Source organism: Pinus tabuliformis, chromosome 2_2 (assembly GCF_031772625.1).
Source record: "Pinus tabuliformis cultivar Carrire ecotype Pingquan chromosome 2_2, CPIR1, whole genome shotgun sequence".
NCBI lineage: Eukaryota > Viridiplantae > Streptophyta > Pinopsida > Pinales > Pinaceae > Pinus > Pinus tabuliformis.
In genome coordinates, this window is record NC_142300.1 from 741043941 (window position 1) to 741067653 (window position 23713).

The window sequence follows — 23713 nt, forward strand, 5'->3', positions numbered from 1 at the left end:
ACCATTAAATTTCTCGATCTCTATATTTCCACTGCTCACCATATTCTTTCACCACCATAATCGATCCCGTAGATCTCCCACTGAACGGGGTCTACCATAGGCCCGAGCTCAGCCCCTTAGCAACAAAGGCGTCCCCTTGAAGACAAAACAACTTTGATAACAAATCTAGGTTTCAACCCCATACAGAAATTACCTGCATACGAATTCTAAAACATAGAAAATTAACAATGTGAGAGCATAACACATAAAACACATATACACATAGATTTCCCCTGGATACCAAAACGGGACTACCAGCTTGATTTTTCATTATTGTTCCTTTCAATATTACAATACATATTTATACATGCTGAAGCATCCAATACCATGGACCAAAAACCATCATGTCCAAAACCATGGACTGAAAATCATCACTTCCAAAACCATGTGCGAAAATCATGCAAAAACCCATAGGTAGGTCCCCACAACCTAATATAGGGTCTGAAAAAAAATTTCTCAGGGCACTGCCTTGGACCCCAGAGAAGGGGGCTACCTGCCCCACTCAAAACCCCTGGACAGGGAGGGCTACTACCCCCCTTGTGATCCCCCTGCTGCATAATCGACGTAATGAAGGGGGGGCTCCGCCCCCTCTAACCCCCTGGTTCACTGCGTGGGCTAGTCATGGAAAGAATAACACAACCCAACACCCTTTTCTTTATTGAATAGTATTTTTTCACCACTTATCTACTAAGGTATTTAATTTGGATTTGTGGAGAGCAAGACAAACCCGTCACTTTCTAACAAGGATTTTATTTTTTCCTCTACCTCTAAGAGAGTCTTTTTTCTTTACTCCTTCATTTATCTACCCAAGGATGAACCATAAATTTATTCCTTTTTAATTTTTCCTAAAATTAGAGGGCAGAGGAGGCTTTTGTGTTTCGATCAAAGAGGCTCCAATACTCTTAATAGCTAGAGAAAATGAGAGGTCCTCAAAATAGTGGGAATTTAGTTTAGAGGGACTTTGTAGCTTCACAGAGGAGGGTGTTACCTTAAGAAGACTTAGATAATGCTCAAAGTATCCACCTGAGGAAATCCATTAGAAGATATCGATGTTTCATTTGAGGATTTACCTGAAAATTAGAAAGCATTGCTATTTTAGCAATCATGGCTTCACCATAATGATTATTCTTTGATGTGGGAAAGTTGTTTTGCTAGTTGAATATCAACCAATCCCACTTGAAATTACTCAATTAGTGAATCTTGGAGAGCCCCTAGTCTTGAGTTACTAAAGGCATTGATATAGAAATTGAGGTCACCCCTACAGTCGTTATTTCTTCAATGTATATGAAAGTTGGAGAGTATTTTTCCAGAAGGAGAGATGACCTTGTCAAGGCCCATACATGTTTTCAAATAAAAAGGCCGAGTCCAAGTTTGGGGAATGGAGCTCCAATGTGATGCAAGACTTAGACAACGAAGGATAAATCAACTATGAATCCCTCGTCCTCCACCCTAAAAGTAGGCCACTTGAATTTCAAATAACATATAGGTAGATAAAATCCCACCTAGATAGATCATGGGATGGGATTTGGGCCACATTTTAGTCCTCCATCATATTTTCTTGCAAATAAAAAACTTGAGGGTTGTGTATCTTAATTAGACATTGGATGTCCAATTTTTTAGTAGGGTTAGCCATCCCTTTGAAATTAAGAGATAAAAGCTTCATTTTGACACCCCCATAGGGACAAATGCTCTAAGATACCTAATAATGGATTTATATTTACCACAACAAATTTCCTTGTTGCACTAATATTTTCCCCTAGATATGTATGATTTTTAGCTTTTGTGTTTGGGTTCGACACACCATCCATAATCTATCCTACACCACTAGTGGGAAAATTGGATATGGGATGCGACATTCCACCCAAATCAAAACAGAGGAAACTCCCATAATCTCTAAGTGAACATAAATTATATCCATGTTTCGATCCTTTAGATCTCTAAGAAGATTCAAAGGCTTTGTTGGTGGAGTAAAGAAGCATAGCACCGTGGATCATGACTTGGGGAAGGTGGGGAGGGACGATTAATGGTGAATCGGGGGGAGCATAAATTCTTGAAAGGTTGGAGAGGAAGTCCTGGAGGAATGTAAAATAATGTTAGGTTGAGAAAATATGAGAGAATGCATATGTAATTGAAGAGTAAAAAATATTGGAATGGGGAAGTGAAGAGTATACCATACTTGAATAGGGGACGAGTGAAATTGATGTTGGTCCTAGAATAATGATTGGAATTGTTGATCATTAAGTCAAATCCATAGAACAAGGAGTCATGCTAATATGAATCTGGAATTTCAACAAACTTTGAATTAGAATTTCCCTCATTAGAAATTTAGAAAATTAGTATTTGTCAATGTACTTAGATATGTGTTCCAAATATATGTTCTACTTAATAGAAAGTTCCTAGTTATTGTTAGAAGAAAATATAAAGTGATTTGGTCTAACTAGATGTTATTCATCATCATCATCATTATTCTGCATGATAACTATACATAATTTAATACAATAATACTTTTTCTTATATATTTTGTTTGTATATACACACATGGTATCTATAAACGAGACATATTAATATTATTAATTTAATTACTATTACTAATTTATAAATGCATACAACATTAAAAATTAGCTTAGGCATTCATATCTATATCCAATAGTTGGGAAGATCATATGTTCAGCTTATAGGATGGCTCCCTACTCCACAATTAAGACCAACACAGACCAAAAAAGAAAAAAATAAACCTATGAATAAATATGAGTATTAAAATATTAAATATATTTAAAATTAATATATAATATTTCACCTTATATTATACTATTTTAATGATACAAATTTTATTCATATGGATTTTATATCATTAATTACATTATTAACAAATTAATTAGAAAAAATAAATATTAGCAATATAGTTGATTATATATTTTATTATATAAAATTTATATAAATAGTTAACATAATACCAATATTATTTATATAAGTCGTTTTTTTGGGTGGGGGTGGCGGAATGTGACTTGGTCGATGCTACAATTATAACCCCCAATATTTCCATGCAAATCCCACCATAATACGTGAGGCCTATCCAAGGAATTGAATGAAAGGAGCTTGCATTAACACCTTTACCGCGAATCATTTGGTCTAATCGTGCGAAGCATATTTATATTGTTTATGTTCAAATAATCGATATCGTTTTTCCACTGAACAAAAATGTTACATAATCATATGTTAGAGGAATTTAAAAATGCATTAAAGTCACTTATGCAACAACATACCTGCATTTTTATACAAATTGAAAACTAGATTAGTGATATAAGTTTGTTTCTCATCATAAAATGACATATAAATTACATTGTTAAAACTAAAAACATATGGAATTGTCCTATGTCTTAAAAAAATATTTATAATAGTATAAAATTAAATAAAAGGATCACGGTTATGATTATATTGAGTAGTGTGGCTATTTTTAAGGATGAATATTGCCTAGGCTTTTTTCAGTTCCATTCCATATTTTGAAATCCTATTCATTGTCTTGTGCATATCCCTATGTAGGTGAGAAATAAACCATTTTAAGTTGCACATATAGTAATATAAAGTGAAATTCCTCATTGTAGTTTCCTTTTGTAAACATTGAATAATATAATTAGGAGTGGGTCATCGAATAATTGTATTTATGATATATCGGGCTCTTAGGTTAACCTTAGAACTAATTTAAGAAAAATCAATTCATAAGAGTTATTAATTTTATAACCTATCCCAATTTTGAAAGAAATCTAATATCAAAAATCTAATATTTTGTAGATAAGTATATTGTCCCACTCGAGCCTCCCTTTAGAGGGATTTTCTCTAAGGCACCATCAAAATATCCCCATAGGATATACTTTGTTATTATCTCTTGTTTCAAGTCATTTCTATTTTGTGTATTCTATGGATATGGGTAGAGACGTAATATGCTTAGTGAATATAAAAAACAATCAAGAGATAGAGATTCCTTCTCTTGAAATAACTTCAAGTTCCTATCTAGCCTTACTATCCAGTTCATGTTAAGTGGAAGAGACCTAATACTATTTTCATATTTTTTTTTTTTTGCATAAAATGATATGAATGCATCTTCTATATCTCCCCCTTCCCATTTATTTTTGAATACTATCATATTTTCCACTTCTTTCAAAACCTATCTTTTTATATAAATAGGCCATAATTAAATATGCAATAGTTTCTTGAACTTATTGACATAATTTGTGCCAACCTAGTGCATTGAAGATTTTATTTTCTACCACTATGGGTAGGATCCTTATTGATTAAATTTTAACACACAAATTAATACTTTTAGAGGGTCATATTAATTTCCAACTCGTTCCCGACCATCATACTTATTTTCCCTCCATCCCTTCGTCTATAAGCGATATATAATCTAGTCCAGGAACATAAATTTTAATGGAATTAAGTGACCATACCATCTAGTCATCATCCTCTCTTAGCATATGTTTTAATTTATGTGAATATCACTTCCATGCCTCAACGTGATGTTACCCTAGTCTAATATACTTCTAGGTTAGTCATTATTGTTGACAATTTCTTGGATCTCTCAGCTAAAAGCATGAGCTAGGTTACAATTTTCAGTATGGGAGAGCATATTTAGGTCAAAATAAAAGAGCTAGATCGAGCATTTTAAGCAGTCGATCAATCCATTTTCAAGCACTTGATTGATCACCTTGAGCAGTAGAAAATAACTCGATTGAGGCTTTAAAATAAACCATTGATCGAGCATTATGGCTTGATCAAGCCCCTATTTTATATTAAAATACACGGTCGCGGTCTGCACACGTTATTTTTGCACATGAAGTGGGGCAAATAGGAGCTTGACTGAGACATTAAGGCTCAACTAAGGGTATTGAGGCTCGATCGATCGATTGAACCATGGAGCAACCCAACCAATCTCTCCAACAACCCTGCCAATGTCCCATAGAATCAAGCCAAGGTAAGTTTCCTTTTTGTTTATTTATTTATTTTTTCTTGCCAAATCAAATAAATTAATTTGGGAAAAAAACTTACCACATAAAAACCCATAAAACCATAAAAACAACCTAGAAAACCACAAAAAGGCACCAAGAAAATGCTTCGAAATCACCAAAAGAGCTATATTTGAGGTTTTTTTTTCTTACTTGCAATGGTAGCGTTATTATTATGGATATTTTCTGATTTTAAATGGTAAAAACTTTATTTTCTAATAATTTGAGGTTTTAAAGTTTTTTTTTGTTAGGAATTTAGTGAAAGAAATGTTCAAAAATAAAAATAAAAAGTTGTTATTTAAAATGCATTTTATATTTTGAAAAAAATTGACCAAAAATATACCCCAAAAAACTTCAAAATAGAAAAAAACCACACTATAAATAATAAATAAATAAATTAGGAGCTTGAGATTGACATGATGAATATAATTGCACATGGTGGACCTCTATTCTTTTAAAAGAGAACGAGTATAGTTTTTATATTCAAAATCTGGAATTATGTGGTCAAAACCACTTTTACAAAACTTCAACAAAACTAGCAGTAGTTTGTGCATCTATGTCCAAGTCCCAATGGATCCATATTTTTAGTTTCTTCCTTCTACAAGCCTTTTCCACTATTACAAAACAATGGAAATAACGATATTTTCTAAATAAAATGCATAAAATAAACATAGAATGATATAACATATAACAATTAGTATGTTAATTGGACTTCCCATCTTTCTCGTATTCTCCCTCTTTTTATTCACTCGACTCAATACCAACATCTTCTTTTGTTGTCTGACTGTGAAACTAAACAATGATCTTATCTAGTAGCCTTACAATAATCTCCTTTACCTCTCTAAAAATGCTACCACTTATCAAATCCAATTTGGTGGTCATAAGGCCTGTCTCAAACTTCAAAACTTGTCATTCCACTATGGTTTTGCATGGCTTCAAACTTAGTGTTTAAGCACTCAATATTTGTAGCCCTATATTTCTCTAAGAGTTCGACATGACAGGTGAGGAGATCCATCCTCCCCATAAGAAACTCAAACAAAAACTCAGCAGGCCTTTTACATCAAGCAAGGTCATCCATCGAGGGTTTCTTATCCTACAATTTCAAAGGCTCCAACATTTTACCTTCCTAATTTATGTTGTTTTCACACCACTGTTCTCCTTTTACTACGAAAATTGAATCTAAAAGGGACTGCATCAATTTATAACCTACACACTCCTCATCCTCCCTCGCCACTTCTAAACCCATTATCCCATGGAAATCCTCAATTTGAAGACCCATTAAATACTCCTGCAATCCATTGGATCTCCTAAACCACCCCTATAACCAATTCACTGGTGATCGAGACATTGGCCATCGTTTCACCCTTAAAGCGAATTTGTGAACTATAAGCTCAATTTATTGCCAAACTAAAATGATTTTTTCTCTCATGATGGAACTAAACAATGTATGACACAAATAATCAAAGAGAATGTCCTTGAAATCCTTGGAGACGCCATGCATTAATAACATCCCTTCCTTATACCATCTTTCCCGCCATCTTGCCACAACTTCACACATTCTCCAACTCTCAACTCTATCGAGGGAGGCATTAACTACTCTATTCGTCATAAGGTATGGAATTGGAATATGACCTAATGAAATTCCATTTGTCTTTCTCTCACCCTCACTTAATTAAACCCCGTGCTTTTCCAAACCATCGACGATGAAATTAAGGTGACAGAAGATATGAAACATTTCATATTTTTCAAAATTTTCTAAGTGGTGTTTAATTCTCAACACAGGGGTGGATTTTTGTCATTTTTACTTTCAATCATAATAGAAAACATCCTTATTGCTATTAAGGAGTAACCTATCACTTTAATTTTTTTTATACACAGAGATAGAGCTAGATCTAACCCTTTCCAAATTGTGAGAAATTTTTCTTTGTTATTTGTTGTGACCCCTAAGCCCCATGAATATTTTATTTCAACTTGTTTATCAGGGAGAAATAATACCCCTCATGCTCCTATCGCCCCAATGGTGAACCTCTATTTATTAAATAAGAAATTTCATTTCATTTTATCATTTTAAAAATAAATTAATTTATATTTTAAATATTTTTTTAATAATAAAAATAATATGATTAGTTTTTCCCATGGGCCTTTGGATTGATGGTGAATGGGTGCACTGTTAAGGTACTCCTTGCAATAGGTCACTGGTTCAAATCCCTCATGGGTGCTTACCTACCAAAAATAAAAATAAAATAATATGACTAGTTTTAAAATATCAATTACTTAAATAAAATATTAATCTTTAATGCTAATTTTTTTGTTAATTAATTAAATTTTATTAACTATATATATAAATGTATATAATATCAATATAAAATGATGTAATTATATAACACACACAGACATGAATAGCATGGAACATAACATGAATATATAACTATATAATTATATATGCTTAACTATTATAACTATAACATCATAGAGCTATAAGTTATATATATATATATATATATATATATATATATATATATATAGTTCTATAACTAAACATAACATAAAATTATTTAAAATATGTTATATATTATAACTATAGGATAACATATAGCATAATTGTAACTATAATTCATAACATAACTATCTATATCTATATATCTATATATCTATATATATATATATATATATATATATATATATATATATATATATATATATATATATATATATATAACATAGTTATATAACTATTTGACATTATGTAAAGGGTTTATAATTTTAATCTCTTGGGGGGAGCTATGTGATTGACAGAAAGTTGGTCGAGCGCTACAGTTTTGGTCCTCGCTTGTGAAGCAGAAGGCCTCGCCTTGAGTTTTTTCTTGTCTCGGTTGCTCAAAATAATCTTCATATTGGGGGTATTTTGTTTCAATGGGCATCAAAGGAGGGCCGAAGATTCTCTAGAAAGCCATGGACTGAGTAAGTTTTTCATCCAGCATCGACCAAATACTTGACTAAAATAAACTCATGAATCTTTTGTTCCGATCTAAGACAATGGACTATGGGATCCCAAAGTGTGTGCACACTCGCATAAAAGAGGAAATTATCAGTGGCATTTTCTGTGATACTCTGCTTGCAATTCGCCATGATGGCCATCTTAGAGAATTTGTCGGCGACCACAAAAACGCAGTCTTCGTCTTTCTTAGTAGAAGGAAGGCCTGACATGTAATCCATGGAGATAGATTCCCAAGGTCGACGAGGAGTAGATAGAGGACTATATAGGCCTTTCTTCTTGATGGTTGATTTAGAAATGACACAGGTGGTGAAGGATCTAATCTACTTCCCAACATCCTGACAAAGTTTTAGCCAATAAAAATAATTTGTTAGTATTTTCATTGTTTTCTCTACTTTGAAATGTCCAGTGACTTGATTGTATTGCACCTCCCGAATCATCTTGGAACGCTTTCTTGAAGGGACATGCATGTGTCCCAGGTGGCATCAAAGTGCATCATGAAGGTGAAAATTTGGAACTTGCTTCCCTTCAAGGAGTGTCAGGTATGTGCTGCCGAATTATGGATTGCTCTACTAAAGTTGTGGCCACTCTAAAGTGTCATGCCCACAACAGTTGGGCACAATGATCAGCGCCATGACTAGTGGCCGACTGAGGTAGTCTGCAACATTGTTTATGTTGCCCTTCTTTTACTTAATATTCATATGGAATTGTTGGAGGTACGTGGACCATTTTTTATGGTGATCATTTTGCAACTTCCCTTGTTTCTGTATGGACTATAGGTGTCGATAGCCTGTGTGGATGACCATTTCCTTCCCCAACATGTAATGCTTATATACGAAAGGCCTACATAATGGAATACATTTCTTTGTCTTAAGTGGGATACTTTTGTACTATGTCTGAAAGTGTCTCACTCTGGTAAGCCATTAGATGCCCCTACTGAGTAAGAACTACACCAATATCATAGTTGGAGGAGTTTGTCTCAATCTCAAATGGTTGTTGTAGGTCTAGTAATGTGAGAACTAGTGCGGAGAAGAGGTGATTCTTCAACTTGGAAGACACGTTTTGTTGGGTTTCAGACCAAAAATACTTTTCTTTCACTCTGCCCTTAATGACTTGACTTAAAGTCCAAGTGATATGAGAGAACCCAAACATGAAAATTCGATTGAAATTGGCAGGACCAAGAAAATTGCGGTGGTTTGTTAGAGTGTTTGGTGATGATCAATCCTGAATAACTTGTATCTTGGCTAGGTTGACATGCACCCCTTGCTCATCAATGATGTACCCTAGATATTGAACCTGGATCATGCCAAAAGTGAATTTCTCCAATGAAGGACCTGTCGAATATGGTGGAGGTGCTCTTCCCAACTCTACATGAAGAACAAGATGTCATCTAAATATACCACCGCAGATGCATTAGTGAAGGGTCACAAGATGTCATTCATCAATCTTGTGAAGGTTGTAGGGGCATTCGTCAACCTAAAATGCATGCCCAACCATTTGAAAAGGACCTCCTTGGATTTGAAGGTAGTCTTCCATGCATAAGAGCGTTTGATAGGCACCTAGTGATAAGCTAACTTCAACTCAATCTTGCTGAAATATTTGGCACCTTTGAGCTGGTCTAAAAGGTCATCAATTTGTTGGATTGGGTACCTATTCCAGAAAATCATCTTGTTCAGTGCCCTATAGTCAATACATAGTCTCCAGGTCCCATCCCTCTTTTGTACAAATACAATCATGTTCCTGCAAGGTGATGAGCTTAGCATGATGTGTCCTTTCTAAAGCAGTTCTTGAATCTACCTCTTAATCTCATCATTCTGCAGAATGAAGTATTGATAGATCGGTCCATTAGGCAGTGGCATGCCCAAGATTAGATCAATGGAATGCTTGACTTGAGAGTGCAGAGGTACCCCTGTAGGTGAAGTCAAAATGTCCTTGTACTCCTCCATGACCTTGTCCATATGCTGATGTTGTGTGGAGGAGCCCTATCTAGAAGCTGTGGCCACAACATTCTTCTTCACTTGGGAGTTAATCATAAGGAAAATAAATTTCTTGGTCTAGGAAATGATATTATTGCATTTTTTTGCAGTGATAAAAGAGATGTAAGTAGGCAAGGCTAACTCCAGTATCATGTACAACTTATTGCCCAAAGTAATAGTCATAGATTGAGGTATAGATTCATATACAACACATTTCTTCCACGAGTATGGTTGTCCTAATAAAACGTCACAAATTTCAAGAGGAGAAACATCACACAATACCTCATCCATGAAGGGCTTGATGCTATAAGGAAGGTGACATTGTTGGATGACACGAAGATCTCGTTCTTGGTGAAGCTACCTGATTGTGTACAGTTGTGGGTTTGATGTAGTCTTTAGACCCAACCACTTCATGATGTCTACTGAAATGAGGCTATTTTTGCTCCTGCTATAAAAAATTAACTGTAGTGGAGAACCCTTCACCCACATCTATTAAAGGAGGAAGTTTCCCCCTACTCTGGATCTTTAGGCCCATTCTTTTGGATCCTGGTGGTGGCCACAATGGCACTAGTCTCCGCATCAATGATCTGCTTCCCTTTGTCATTCCCCTTATTGGGTTTTTACTCAGATTTGGCATAGGAATATGATTTGGAGGCCTTCAGCTGAGTCACCAGTGATTTCTTGGTCCAAATCTCACTTGTGTTGTGATTAGAGCTCTTATGCACCTCACACCATTTTCCTGTGTCCTTCTTTGTCTTCATGGTGTTGTTATTTTCTTGTAGCTTCAACGAGTTGTCTTAGTTAACCCCATCTTAGATTTTCCCTTTTCTCTGTTGTTTCGAGGCACCTTTCCCTTACTTTGGATTTGCAGATCCAATCCTATTTCTTCTATTTAAACTTTCGCACAATCTTGACAGTGTATCGTTACACTGTGCTAATGGAGGAAATGTCTAGGCATTCCATATCATCCTATATTTACTTGTGTAGACAGTCGTGATACTTGATTACCAAATATCACTCAGAATCATTGATACCCAGCTTCGTGTGAAGGGTATGGAAACATTTGTGAAATCTAACACATCTTGGTCCCTTCCCTATCATAGTGTGGTCCACTTTATGTATTTATCTTTATAGGTCCTAACAGGGTAATATTGTCCCTTGATGGCATCTCGAAAAGAATCCCAAGTGGGTACGACTAAAAACAACGAGGGTTCACTCTTGTACATTTGTTCACAATAGGTTTCACACCAGTCCTTCACATGTGGGGCAGATTTGATAAGTGTAAAAGTAATATTTTCCCCATTAGAAAAGTCATGAAATGAAAAATATCCTTCCAACAAATTTAACCATTTATCTACAATGTTTACATCTATCTGGCCCTCAAATATGGGAATATAGAAGTTAACTTGTACCTTAAAAGGAGTGGTGCCTCCAGAGTGGATAATGGATGAAGTTGCATCATCTATGGGTAGTCATTGAAGGATCTTGGCAAAGTTATGCATCATCGTGTTCCTCTGTCACTTGAGGGCTTCCTCGAGAAATTTTTTGAAATGATCTCTTGGCCCCTCGTCTTCCTTTTCTTCTATCATAGGAGGCTGCTGGGATTTGTGAGGTTGGTCTTGCAACAATTCAACCAGATCAATCCCTAACTCCTTATATCCTGACCTCATTGGGGAAATGCAAAGAAAAATAGAGAAAGAGAAGACTTCTTTGATACCACTAATCCAAACTTAAACATGAATGCAACAAATTACATATATAACCATAAATATAGATATGACATAGAAATAAAACTTCATTTCATTAATAGAAAAATACTTAACTATGCTTACAAATAGAATGGAAATAAACTAGCTCAGGGGATGGTAGCTTACCTCTGAGAAGAGATGTGGTGGCTACATGCCTCTAAACTATGTTACAATGAGGCTAAAGGGCCTATTTATTATTGAATAATAATGGAAAACCCTAAACAACCAAAACCCTAACCCCAGGAGATGTAACGCCAAGAGTTTGTGGGCCCCATTGGGGTTAGTTAGGAAACCAACTTCTTAGGGTCGTAACTTGGTCCTATCATCTCTCTTTCGCACGTATAATACCTTGTTGGAAAGGTCTCTCTAAGTACTACAATATTTATGGAATGCCCCTAGTTATGGCTATGGGCCTATAGTGAACCTCAAAAAAGCGTCGTTTATGGGGTCAAAACTACTTCAGATGTTGAGGACCCAAAAAATGCTAAAAATAGTAAATGCTGAAATAAACAAGGAAACAAATGAAATTGAATGGAGGTCTAGATGGAGTAGGCGGGTGGTCACAAATATCCACGTGGATCAATATTTCTCCTTTTTGCTAACTAAATGTTCCCTAATGAGTAGGAATTATTATCCACACAATTTCCTATTTTTTAAGTTTGGGAGGGGTTATGTAGTAAATTGCCAAAGATTGCAAGCATGCCATGATTTAAAAGAAAAACATTTTTATTCTGATGAAAATTTTTGAATTTTTTTAATCTTAAAAAAAATAAAATTAACCAATTACTTTAGAAACCTTAGACCGAAACAGAGTAAAGAGGAAATATTATTTATTACTTGTACAAAACATTTTGCATTCTCGGTGACAATTGATACTAGAAATGAAAGGTATTTTTCATTTCAATTACCAAATGTGAATTCTTATTTTATTCTTCGGAAATATCAACCTCTCCTTCATCAATCTCTACCTCCACATCCTTAGGATCCTTTTCATCCACCATGCATCTAACATAGAGGAATCTTCCCATAATCTCCTTTGCCATCTAGGACAATTCCATTGCCATGGACCTCAGCCTGATAACCCTAGAAATCTCAATGAAAGCTTCAAGGGAGATATTTCCATTGTGCTTGACGTTCTTCGTCTTCTTCCTATCTCTCTCAGGATCCTTGAGGTATTTTGTGACTAGAATCGGCACCACACCGACCTTGGCTTGCATGTTCGAAATGATTAGATTTATGGTGACCCTCAAACCCTTCTAGTCCTTTGTTGCTCCTTTGCAATTCCAAACAATGTCTTCTCCAATATTATTGGATGCTAAACCTAGAGAAATGATCTTAAGGGCCAGAGACGAAGAAACTCCCACTTTTCCCCCAATGACCCTCAATTACAATTCCACTTTCGACCACTTGGGAAGGATCCAGCTTGGGAGGTGTGACTCTGTTCAATTTTTTTGCTGCTATGGTTGTTGCTATCCCTTGCAAGTATAAATCCCCTTATCTAGAATCTGAATTAACCTGAATTAATAAAACTGCAAATGAAAGCGATTTTTCATTTTGTCTTCCCATGAAAATATGAGTAACTTGGCTTCATCCTTGGTCATGGGTATCCTCGAACAATTGTTTATTGTTGTAGGAGTGTGAGACCTATCATTTTCCAAATCCAACAATACCATAACCGATGATATTGGCATATATCCCCTTCCAAGGGTGTGGTGAGTGCCAGTATTGTAGCAAGAATGCTGCAACTCTTGGGCTACCAACTTTAGTTTTATCAACCTGGTAGTTCGTAACAAAATTGGAAGCGTCAGTGCTATATGCACAAGTACTAGTTCTCACTGCACGTTGTCACTTGGTCAGTCGGCGTGAGATCACTAGGAGCTCAAGAAAACTTCTATAGATTTCAGAAGAAGCTCTATGTGTGATGAAAGGAAAGAAAGATTACTCTACAGATGCTAAGGTGAAAGAATGTAATGTAAAGCAAAACCTAGTAAACCCTAATTCACAAGCTAATTCCACTTTTTCCAAAAACACTATGAAAACCATGAAAGAAATTTTGTTACCTACTCAAGCAAGTAAACAACATCTAACCCTGCTATTTCTAGAAGTAAATAAGAAAAAAAATATTTTTGGATTTTTATGTGTTTTTATGTGAATTTAACATGCATCTAATTTATTACGTGTGAGTGTGGCAGCGAACAGATGGCGTTAGAGGGTAGTATTGGAGCTTGGGAGAATGTAGGATGGTGTGGATGGGTCCTAAGAGGTCTTAGGTGGCCGTCTGGGGGCTTTTCCCACACTCGGCCTTCAAAAGAATGCCTACAGGAAAAACTACAGGAGGACATGGGAAAAGTACAAGAGGAAAATAGGGGAACTACAAGAGTCCTAAAGGAGGAGGCGGAGAGAAATATTCGATGTTTTGTGGGTGTGAGGGTGGGTGGAAAAGGTGGATGAAGGGTGGAATGAGGTGTTCGACCACCTAAGGTCTACCATGAATCACCAGGAGAGATAAAGATGATTGGGTTTGCTCAATGAGAGAGGAAGAAGTTCTATGAAAAATGAAGGAAACTAGGGCAGAATTGAGGTGAGGTTTGGGAGACCTATAGGGAATGGATCAGATGGAGGATGTGATTTCTGGCAAGTTTGCCTACTTCTGGAAGAGATCTGCTGCATAGAAACTGACAGTCAATCAAGAAAATCACGCAACTAATGAAATGAGTGTATCCTAGGAAAAACAAAGTTTTGCATTAAAATGGCCTAAACTATGATGTATAGAAGGAAATGCTAGGAAATGTTGTAAGAAAGGAAAGCATGCAAAAGAACTATTGCAAATCAGTAAGTGAACATGATAAAGAGGATCTAAAGCAAAGTAAAACTGGACTATCAACCTACTAGAGAGCTGCAAACACTAGAAGTCCTAGGAATGAGGAAAATATATGTTTTTGAGGCAGCAAGAAAGTCTTTGCCTCAAATCATGGTCCCAGAGGGAGGAACAGAGGCCAAGGCATTGTTTCTAGCCTTTTTAATCTTCTCTGATCATTGCTTAACCTGCTATAGAAAGCACAAACAGAAGCAATCTACTAAATCATCAAAAGCAACCTATTCTTAACCATAAGAGAAATGCATCTAACATCAAACTAATCTACAAACTGAAGTAAAGAATACAAATAAAAGTGAAGAGAATCTTGGTTGCTTGGATTGGGCCCTAACCCAAGAGCTTTAGCCCTCTAAGGTAACTCATTTCTAGCTCAAAAAGTATTCCATCATCATTATCAAAAAATAGCAAGATTACATAAAGCTGTGAGAAAATAGTAGGCTCAAAATTTGAGCAGAGTTTACACAAGGAAAAAAAGTCAACTATAGTGAGGCCCTAGGCCTCTCTACTTATACATCTGAAGCTACCAACATCTTCCTTAAAAGTAGGGAGGCTTGGCTCCCAAAACTCAAGATAAATATCAATCATCTTCGACTTGCTTGACTGCCTTCTAGTCCATGAATCGGGTGCTTGTACTCCAAGATGAATGAAGGGGAATTCGAAGTGAGGACAATAAATGAGGGGGATCCCCTCCTATAAGTCCTATCCTCTGTCTACTTTGAGTTATTGCTATAGTTTGACCACTAGATCCTTCACTTTGACCTCGAAATCCATCAATAATCTGCATTAAGTACATGTTAGACCATATGGCATAATAACTAACTCAAATCACCCTATAAGCATAAATATAATCAGAAAATCATATAATAAGATAAGAGAATGGTTGATTTGACTAAGTTAGGAGGTAAAGTGAACCCATATAATTACCCATTTATGAGGCTCATCATCACCCCCCTACTGAAGGTGTTTCTCACATTCTGAGCAACCTAGTCAATCTTTTGGTATTTCATGGCCCAGTGGCCTCCCTAGCATTCTAGGCTTTAGATGTGGTATGCTCATGTTATCCATAAAATCCTGCCTTTCTGTCTATGTCCTTCCACTGCTCCTTCTCTTCTTCTTCTCTTCTTCCTTCCAGCATGCCTAATATGAGCGGAGGACTTAGCTTGAGGCCAATCTAGTCGACCTTCAGCCTTTGCATGGAGCGCTTGTACATTGGCACTCTTTTCAATGCCTCCTTCAGCCTCATGGGTGAATGGTACTCTCTGATCTACAATATGTGGGGTCGGTTGTTCCATCTTCTCATGCATTCATGCACACAGTCATCCCCAAGTAGCCTAAGCATATCATCAAAGTGTGCAATGCCTTGTTCTTGATTGGCTAGATATTTAGGGGCAATCTAAGGGTCATTGGAAAGTAGGTTGTGTGTGCTGATGAGTGTTATAGGATCTTATGGCTCAGATATTATCATCAATGGTCAATTCTACTTTCTTATTAACAATATTTTCATTTATGATGCCCTCAATTCCAAAGTTTCAAGGTACTCTTCTCTTTTCTCTGCCCTCACTGCCTCTTTTTCTCCCTCTTGTGTCTCTTTTTCCTCCCCATGCTTTGTCTCTTTTTCTACCTCTCATTCTATCTCTTCAACTTTCCCTCCTTTATTTCTTTCCTTTCCTCCTTCCTCTCTTGCTTTGCTATGTTACCATTAGCTTCATCTTCTCCTCCTTGCTATTCACCCTCCTCACTCACAACAGGATTGACATCATAAGTTAATGCCTTGATGTCACCCTCAACTGTCATATTTATGAAAACTTCCCATGCTATAGGGATTGTAAGGGTATGGAGGGTTTCTCCTACTATGATCTTGATTAGGCCATGGTGAGCTAGCTACTATGAATTTCCTTCTTGTACCTTAGTGCTAGAGTCAATGAGGGACTGAAGGAGAAAGTAAGGGATACTGAGCTTTTGATGTGTTGGGGTATCCATGCCATATCTCAATTCTTGGAGGATTTTGCAATGATATCCATAAACAATTTTGTGCCTCCACTCACAAGAAATGTATTTTATCACTTGTTAGATAACCTCATCCCATGGATATGGTACACTAGTCCTTCTAATTCCATTTTTGTCTTCAATAGGGGTTTCACTATCTTGGAGAAATTTCCTCTTGGAAGCTTGACCAATTATTTTCTCATCTTTAATCCAAAGCAACCCAAGAGGAAGGGTAGTGACCCTACTAATGAATTCATGGGTTCTTTCAATGGAGAGCTCTCTAATGGTTATAGTAGCATGAGTTCCTGTGTGAGCGACTAGAGAGAGATCAAATTCATGGGCAATTTCATCATCAAACCCTCTAAACTTCTCAAAGAAATTCATCCAGTTTGCCCTTGTAAATATTTCCATCACTTGAGAATCTGCATGGAGTCTAGTGGAGTTAGTGGGCTCTTTTCTCATAAACCCCCCTTTCATACTACCTATACTTCTTTTGAAAAAATAGATATGGAGGTGGTGACAAAGAATTTTGAGTGAAATAGAAAAACAGAGGGGACTTTGTTTTTTTGAAGAAAACATTATTTTTTATTTATTTTTATGTATTTCTACCCTCTTAAAGATTCATTTTATCTTCAATTTGAGACCAACTCTTTCACATTTTGATATTCAGCATAGGGCATTCATGAAACCTACCTCTTTAGACTGAAATTCATGCCAAAAATCACACTTCCTCCCTTCGAAATGACTCACTTCCCCTCCTGTAGAAGCCTGTTGCCCCTCCTGTAGATTTCCTATAGGTGCTCTTGTAGAAAACCTATAGGGCTCTTGTAGAAGATGTTGAGAGAAAAAATATGGAGGAAATCGATGGAAGATGGTGTATATGAGGATATGGGGGCATAATAATACTACTCAGTGGTTGAGTTACAAGGAAAAACCAAAGAAAAGGTGGTGAGAATGTGTGGGGAGGTGTGCTCATTACCTTTTATGGCTATTTTCAGTTATGCGTGCTAAGCTGGCAAGGTGTACGTTACCCAGATTAGGATTGTTGGTCCCCACCTACTTGGTCATCATAACCTCTGTTGTAGTCATCCCCTCATTACTGCATCGGAGTTAAATCTTCCTCCCACTACCTATCTTTCGCTTCTTTTGCTTGAGTTGACTGTGCGCACGTGTGGGTGATATCTTGGTTAAGTGGAGTCAACTAAGTGAAGGTGGCCAAGTTAACTAGCCACCTTTCCCTCTTTCAATTTCAACCATCTCGTTGCATTTTTATGATTCCTAATTACACAAATGCAGATAGAGGAGTGACTTAGCTACTTACATGTAGTCCAAGTGTATTTTTTGCCATCGACTGTGAGGTGCTATGACTTTCTCTGCTGCATGCCTTCATTTTCCTTCATGCATGTTGTCTCTGCTTGCTCATGTGTTGTTGTGTATTTTTGCAGGTTCTTCTTTTGCTGGAGCTACGCTGCATGTTCCTTTTCAACCTTTAGATGTGTTCTCCCTTGCTGCTAGTGCTGGACTTCTATGGGATCAGCTGCTATAAGAATTCTTATAGGAGCTCCTGTAGCTGCTTCTCCCCATGAAAATTCAGTTATTTCCCTGTGCTTGGAGTTCAAGAATGATTCTAGAGGTGGATATTAATGATGGAGGGATAGTAGGTAAGCTTCAGGTAAAGTTAATGGTGCATTTTCCTCTTTTTATTTTTGCTTTTCTTTTCAAAACTAAAAAACTATTTTTCTGTGTTTTTTCTTGGAAAGGAAAAAAAAATAATGATGCTTGGAGTGTGATGCAGGCTTGGGAATGATGGCAATGAGGTTTAAAGATGGTAAGAGGGATTATAGGTTCCTCATGAAGCTTTTCTTGTCCCTCAAACTGCCTCCTGTAGACACTTTTGGCTCTCCGTAATTCCTACATGAACCTCCTGAAGAAAAAACAGAGCCTCCTGTAGAAAACACAATTTTGGAAGAAGAGGTACAGTGGGGCTAAAGAGATGCTAAAAATGATGTAGGAAGGTGTGGAGAAGATGATATGGATTTTGGTATGAATTTCAAGGTCCCCATGGCACTTTCTTCTACTCCCTGTAGTCCTGCTTCAAACCTGCAATGTAATAAAAATTCATTTTTTCTTTCTCTCTTTTTTTTTGAAAACAACTAGGGCGCCTTAGAGAGGTTTTCACCTTAATTTCCAGCCCTGGGTGCCTCCAAGGGAGGTTTTCACCAAAGGATCTTATTATTTTCCTTTTTTTTATATCATTGGGACACCTCAAAAGAGGTGTTCAACCCAATGATGGGACTCAAGCGCTTCATGGAGGTTTTCACTTCAGTCCTTTTTTTCTCTTTTTTCTTCAGTGAGTGGGTTAAGTGGAAGCTAAGACATGCTCCATACCATCACTATTTTATTCAAGTCTTCAATAAACTCTCACTTGGAGAGGGGTTTCTTGTAGACTTTCAACTGATGTCCATTGACAAGCACGTGGATGGCTTCATCATCAATGGTTCTGATTAGAACTGAACCATTGTCATTGCATTCTCCACAGTGTAGGGTCCCAGCCATCTTGTCCTCAGCTTTCCTTTGAGATCCTTGTATCTTGAATCATAGAGTAGTGCCCAATCTCCCTCTTGGAATTGCTTCTCCCTGATATTTCTATCATGCCATATCTTTCTCTGAAGCTGAACTACCTCTGTATGGAGAAAGACTTGCAATCTATATTCATGCAATCCATTGACCTAAAGTAATCTCTCCTTTTGTGTATGGCTGAGGTCTAGGTCCAGCTGAGCTGCCATCCTTAGGGTACTGAATTCAAACTCTATTGATAGCAAAGCCTTCTCCCCATAAAATAGTTCATATGGTGTGAACCCGGTGGTGGTCTTCCATATTGTGTTGTAGGCCCAAGTGGCCTCAACTGATTTGTCTGCCCACACTTTTCTATTACTACTCACTACCTTGGTTAGGATCGATTCCAATGCTCTGATAGTGAACTCCACTTGTCCATTTCCTTGTGGATGGTAATGGGTGGAAGTCCTGTGCTTGATCTTATAATGTGTGAGCATGTCTTCAATCAGGTTGGAAGTGAAATGACTGCCTTGGTCTATGACCAACTCTCTAAAATAGCTAAACTTGTAGAATATGTTTTCCCTCAAAAACTTAGCTACTTTTTCCTTTGTCACTGCTTTGATTTCTTTTGTCTCCTAGGGTAGGGTGGTACCCTCTATTCTCTCTCCATTTCCCCTAGCATTTCTGTTTTCATCCATTGGCTCCAGAGGAATATTTTCTTCTTCTTCTTCCACTATAGGTTCTTCAAATATGTCTAGATGTTCACCTAGGGGATCTTCTTGATTTCAGCCACCAAAGAAGAGAGAAGGTTGGCTATGTGAAGCAGTGGGGGTGTTGGGAATTTTTTTCCTAAGTTATCTCTACTCCTACGAGGCATGAAAGGAAATATTTTTGGTTGGTTTTCTGTTTCTTTTTCACCAAACTAAAAGTAACTACAAAAACTAAAATTGTGATTGAACAAAACAAATTGCAACTACCTAAAATGAACTTGTTTAATGGAAATTTACAGAATTGAAAAGGAGAGCAAGGAAATGAAAAACTAAAAGAAAAGAAAAGACTATTATACTTTTACTGAAATAAACTATTAGCAGAACGTTGCAATAGGAAATAGAAGAAAGCAGTAATCACAGACTACTCTGGTGCTTCCTTGGAAATGGTACCAAAAAGTGGTGAGTGCCAGTATTGCAGCAAGAATGCTGCAACTCTTGGCCTACCAACTTTACTTTTATCAGCCCGGTAGTTCGTAACAAACTTGGAAGCGTCAGTGCTATATGCACAAGAACTAATTCTCACTGCAGGTTGTCACTTGGTCAGCCGGTGCGAGATCACTAGGAGCTCAAGCCAACTTCTATAGATTTTAGAAGAAGCTCTATGTGTGATGAAAGGAAAGAAATATTGCTCTACAGATGCTATTCTAACTGCAGAAAGGAGAAAGACTTTAATGTAAAGCAAAACCTAGTAAACCCTAATTAACAATCTAATTCTAATTTTCCCAAAAACACTATGAAAGCCATGAAATAAATGCCATTACCTACTAAAGGAAGTAAACAAGATATAACCATGCTATTTCTGGAAACAAATAAGCAAAAAAAATATTTTTCGATTTTTATGTGTTATTATGTGAATTTAACATGCATTTAATTTATTGTGTTTGAGTGTGGCAGTGAATGGGTTGTGTTATAGGGTGGTTTTGGAGCTTGGGAGGATGTAGGATGGTGTTGATGGGCCATAGTAGGTCTTAGGTGGCCTTCTCGAGGCTTTTCTCACACTTGGCCTTCACAAGAAAGCCTACAGGAAAGACTACAGGAGGAAAGTAGGGAAACTACAGGAGGCCTACAGGAGGAGGCCGAGAGAAATTTTTGTTGTTTTCAGGGTGTGAGAGTCGGTGGAAAAGGTGGATGAAGGTTAGAATGAGGTGTTAGGATGCCTAAGGTCTACCATGAATCACCAGGAGAGAGAAAGATGATTGGGTTTTCTCAAGGAGGGAGGAAGAAGTTCTAAGAAAAATGAAGGAAACTAGGGCAGAATTGAGGCGAGGTTTGGGAGACCTATAGGGCATGGATTAGATGGAGGGTGTGATTGCTGGTAAGATATCCTACTACTGGAATAGATCTGCAGCATAAAAGTTGACAGTCCACCATGAAAATCAAGCAACTAATGAAATGAGTGCATCCTAGGAAAAAACAGAGTTTTGCATTAAAATGGCCTAAACTATGATGTATAGAAGGAAATGCTAGGAAATTTTGTAAGAAAGGAAAGCATGCAAAAGGACTATTGTAAATCAGGAAGTGAACATGATAAAGAAAATCTAAAGTAAAGAAAAACTAGACTATCAACCCACTAGAGAGGTGCAAACACTAAAAGTCCTAGGAATGAGGAAAATATGTGTTTTTGGGGCAGCAAGAGAGTCATTGCCTCAAATCATGCTCCAAGAGGGAGGAAGAGAGGCCAATTCACTGCTACTAGCCTTTTGAATCTTCTCTGATCACTGCTTAACCTGCTACAGAGAGCAAAAATGGAAGCAAGCTACTAAATCATCAAAAGCAACCTATTCTTAACCATAAGAGAAATGCATCTAACAACAAACTAATCTACAAACTCAAGTAAAGCATACAAATATAAGTAAAGAGAAGCTTGGCTACTCGGATTAGGCCCTAACCCAAGAGCTTTAGCCCTATGAGGTAACTCAGTGATAGCTCAAAAAGGATTCCATCTTCATTATAAAAAAATAGCAAGATTACATAAAACTGTCATAAAATAGTAAGCTCGAAATTTGAGCAGAGTTTACAGAAGCAAAAAAAAGTAGACCCTAGTAAGGCCCTATGCCTCTCTAATTATGCTTCTAAAGCTACCAACAGCTTCCTTAAAATTAGGGAGGCTTTGCTCCCAAAACTTGAGATAACTATCAATCATCTTCCACTTGCTCGGCTGCCTTCTAGTGCATGATTCAACGGCTTGTACTCCGAGCTGAATGAATGGGAATTCAAAGTGAGGAGAAATAAATGAGGGTGATTCCCTCCTGTAAGTCCTCTCCCTTGTCTACTTTGAGTTACTGCTGCAGTTTGACAATTAGATCCTTGACGTTGACCTTGAAATCCATTAATAATCTGCATTAAATACATGTTAGACCACATGGCATAATGACTAACTCAACTCACCCTATAAGCATAAATATAATAAGAAAATCATACAATAAGCTAAGAGAATGGTTGATTTGACTAAGTTAGTAGTTAAAATGAGCCCATATAATTACCGATTTATGAGGCTCATCAGGGAGTTACAGGAATACCTTGATAACATGGCCTTTTCGTCGCCCCTCCAATATTTTGTACATGAACACTCTTATTTGATTTAGTGTCATGATATCTGCCCAATCTCTATATTTAGTGGATATTATACTGTCCCTAAGAATGAGGGTTTCTCTTTTTAATAATTATATATCACTCAAGGATGCTCGCTTCTTACCTGCTCCTCGCATCTCGAACTTGGATTACTTAAACTAACTGCAAGTTTCACTCCCCTTTCTTTTCTCAATCGATTAGGTTAAGCAACATCTCTAGAGAATTGGTTGAACAATAGGCTTCTTTCTTGTTCATTGGTTCATTTCTCTCCCTTGGCTTAGTTCAATATTCCAGTCTATTGCACCAAAATTAGACAAGCCCATACATTTACATAGAGATTAAATTTTCTTCCTTTTGTCTTAATTTAAGATGAATTAGACCAGTCCATACATTTAAATAGGTTTTTTTTTCTTTTATTCGTCATAGGAATTTCTGAATCAACCCCCAAATGGATGGGGCATCATTGACTTCTTTTATTTTTTAAATGAATGGCATAGATTTATTCTCAATGGAATATGCTAATAGATGCTTTGTCTGAGTCAAAGATCACTAGCACACACTTGCTATTGTTGTTTCTTTAGGTATTTAAAAATGATGAATATGAAGCCTGAATAAGCACTTCTGGTTGTCAAAAGCATACTCCACAGTGATGTGAGAAACATATTATGCAATGTGAAGATTCCATGTAGTAGCATCCAGACTAAAAAGGGCGCAATGGTTCCATTGAGAATGCCATATTACATGTAGTGCAACCTTAGATCATCTTCTAGAGAGACATGGTCGTACAACTTAAAAAAGAGCTCATTATGAATAGTTTCAAGATTATTCACTACTACACCAAGGGCACTTTTAAGACACTTTTTTAATACAAAATAAATCTTTTGTCTCAAAGAGTCACTTTTTATTTTATTTATTTTATATTAAAATTTAATATCAATTGAATTGTCTTAAATACAAAATTTAAGACAAAAATATTTTAAGACAAAAAGAATTTGAGACAAAATATTTTAAGACAAAACTTTGTATTTAAGACAAAATTATTTTAAGACAAACTTTATATTTATTTACCAAAATAGTTTGAGACAAAAATATTTTAAGACAAAACTTTATATTTAAGGGAAAAACAATTTGAGACAAAAGTATTTGAAGACAATTTTATATTTAAGGCAATGGCCACTTAAGAAAAAACCCATTTAA

The 23713-nt window shown here is 36.5% G+C and overlaps 1 pseudogene; it reads right to left on the reverse strand.

The window, feature by feature from the left end:
• Positions 1–12684: 12684 nt before the first annotated feature.
• On the reverse strand, positions 12685–22653 carry LOC149194794 (large ribosomal subunit protein uL11y pseudogene; annotated as a pseudogene).
• Positions 22654–23713: the final 1060 nt, after the last annotated feature.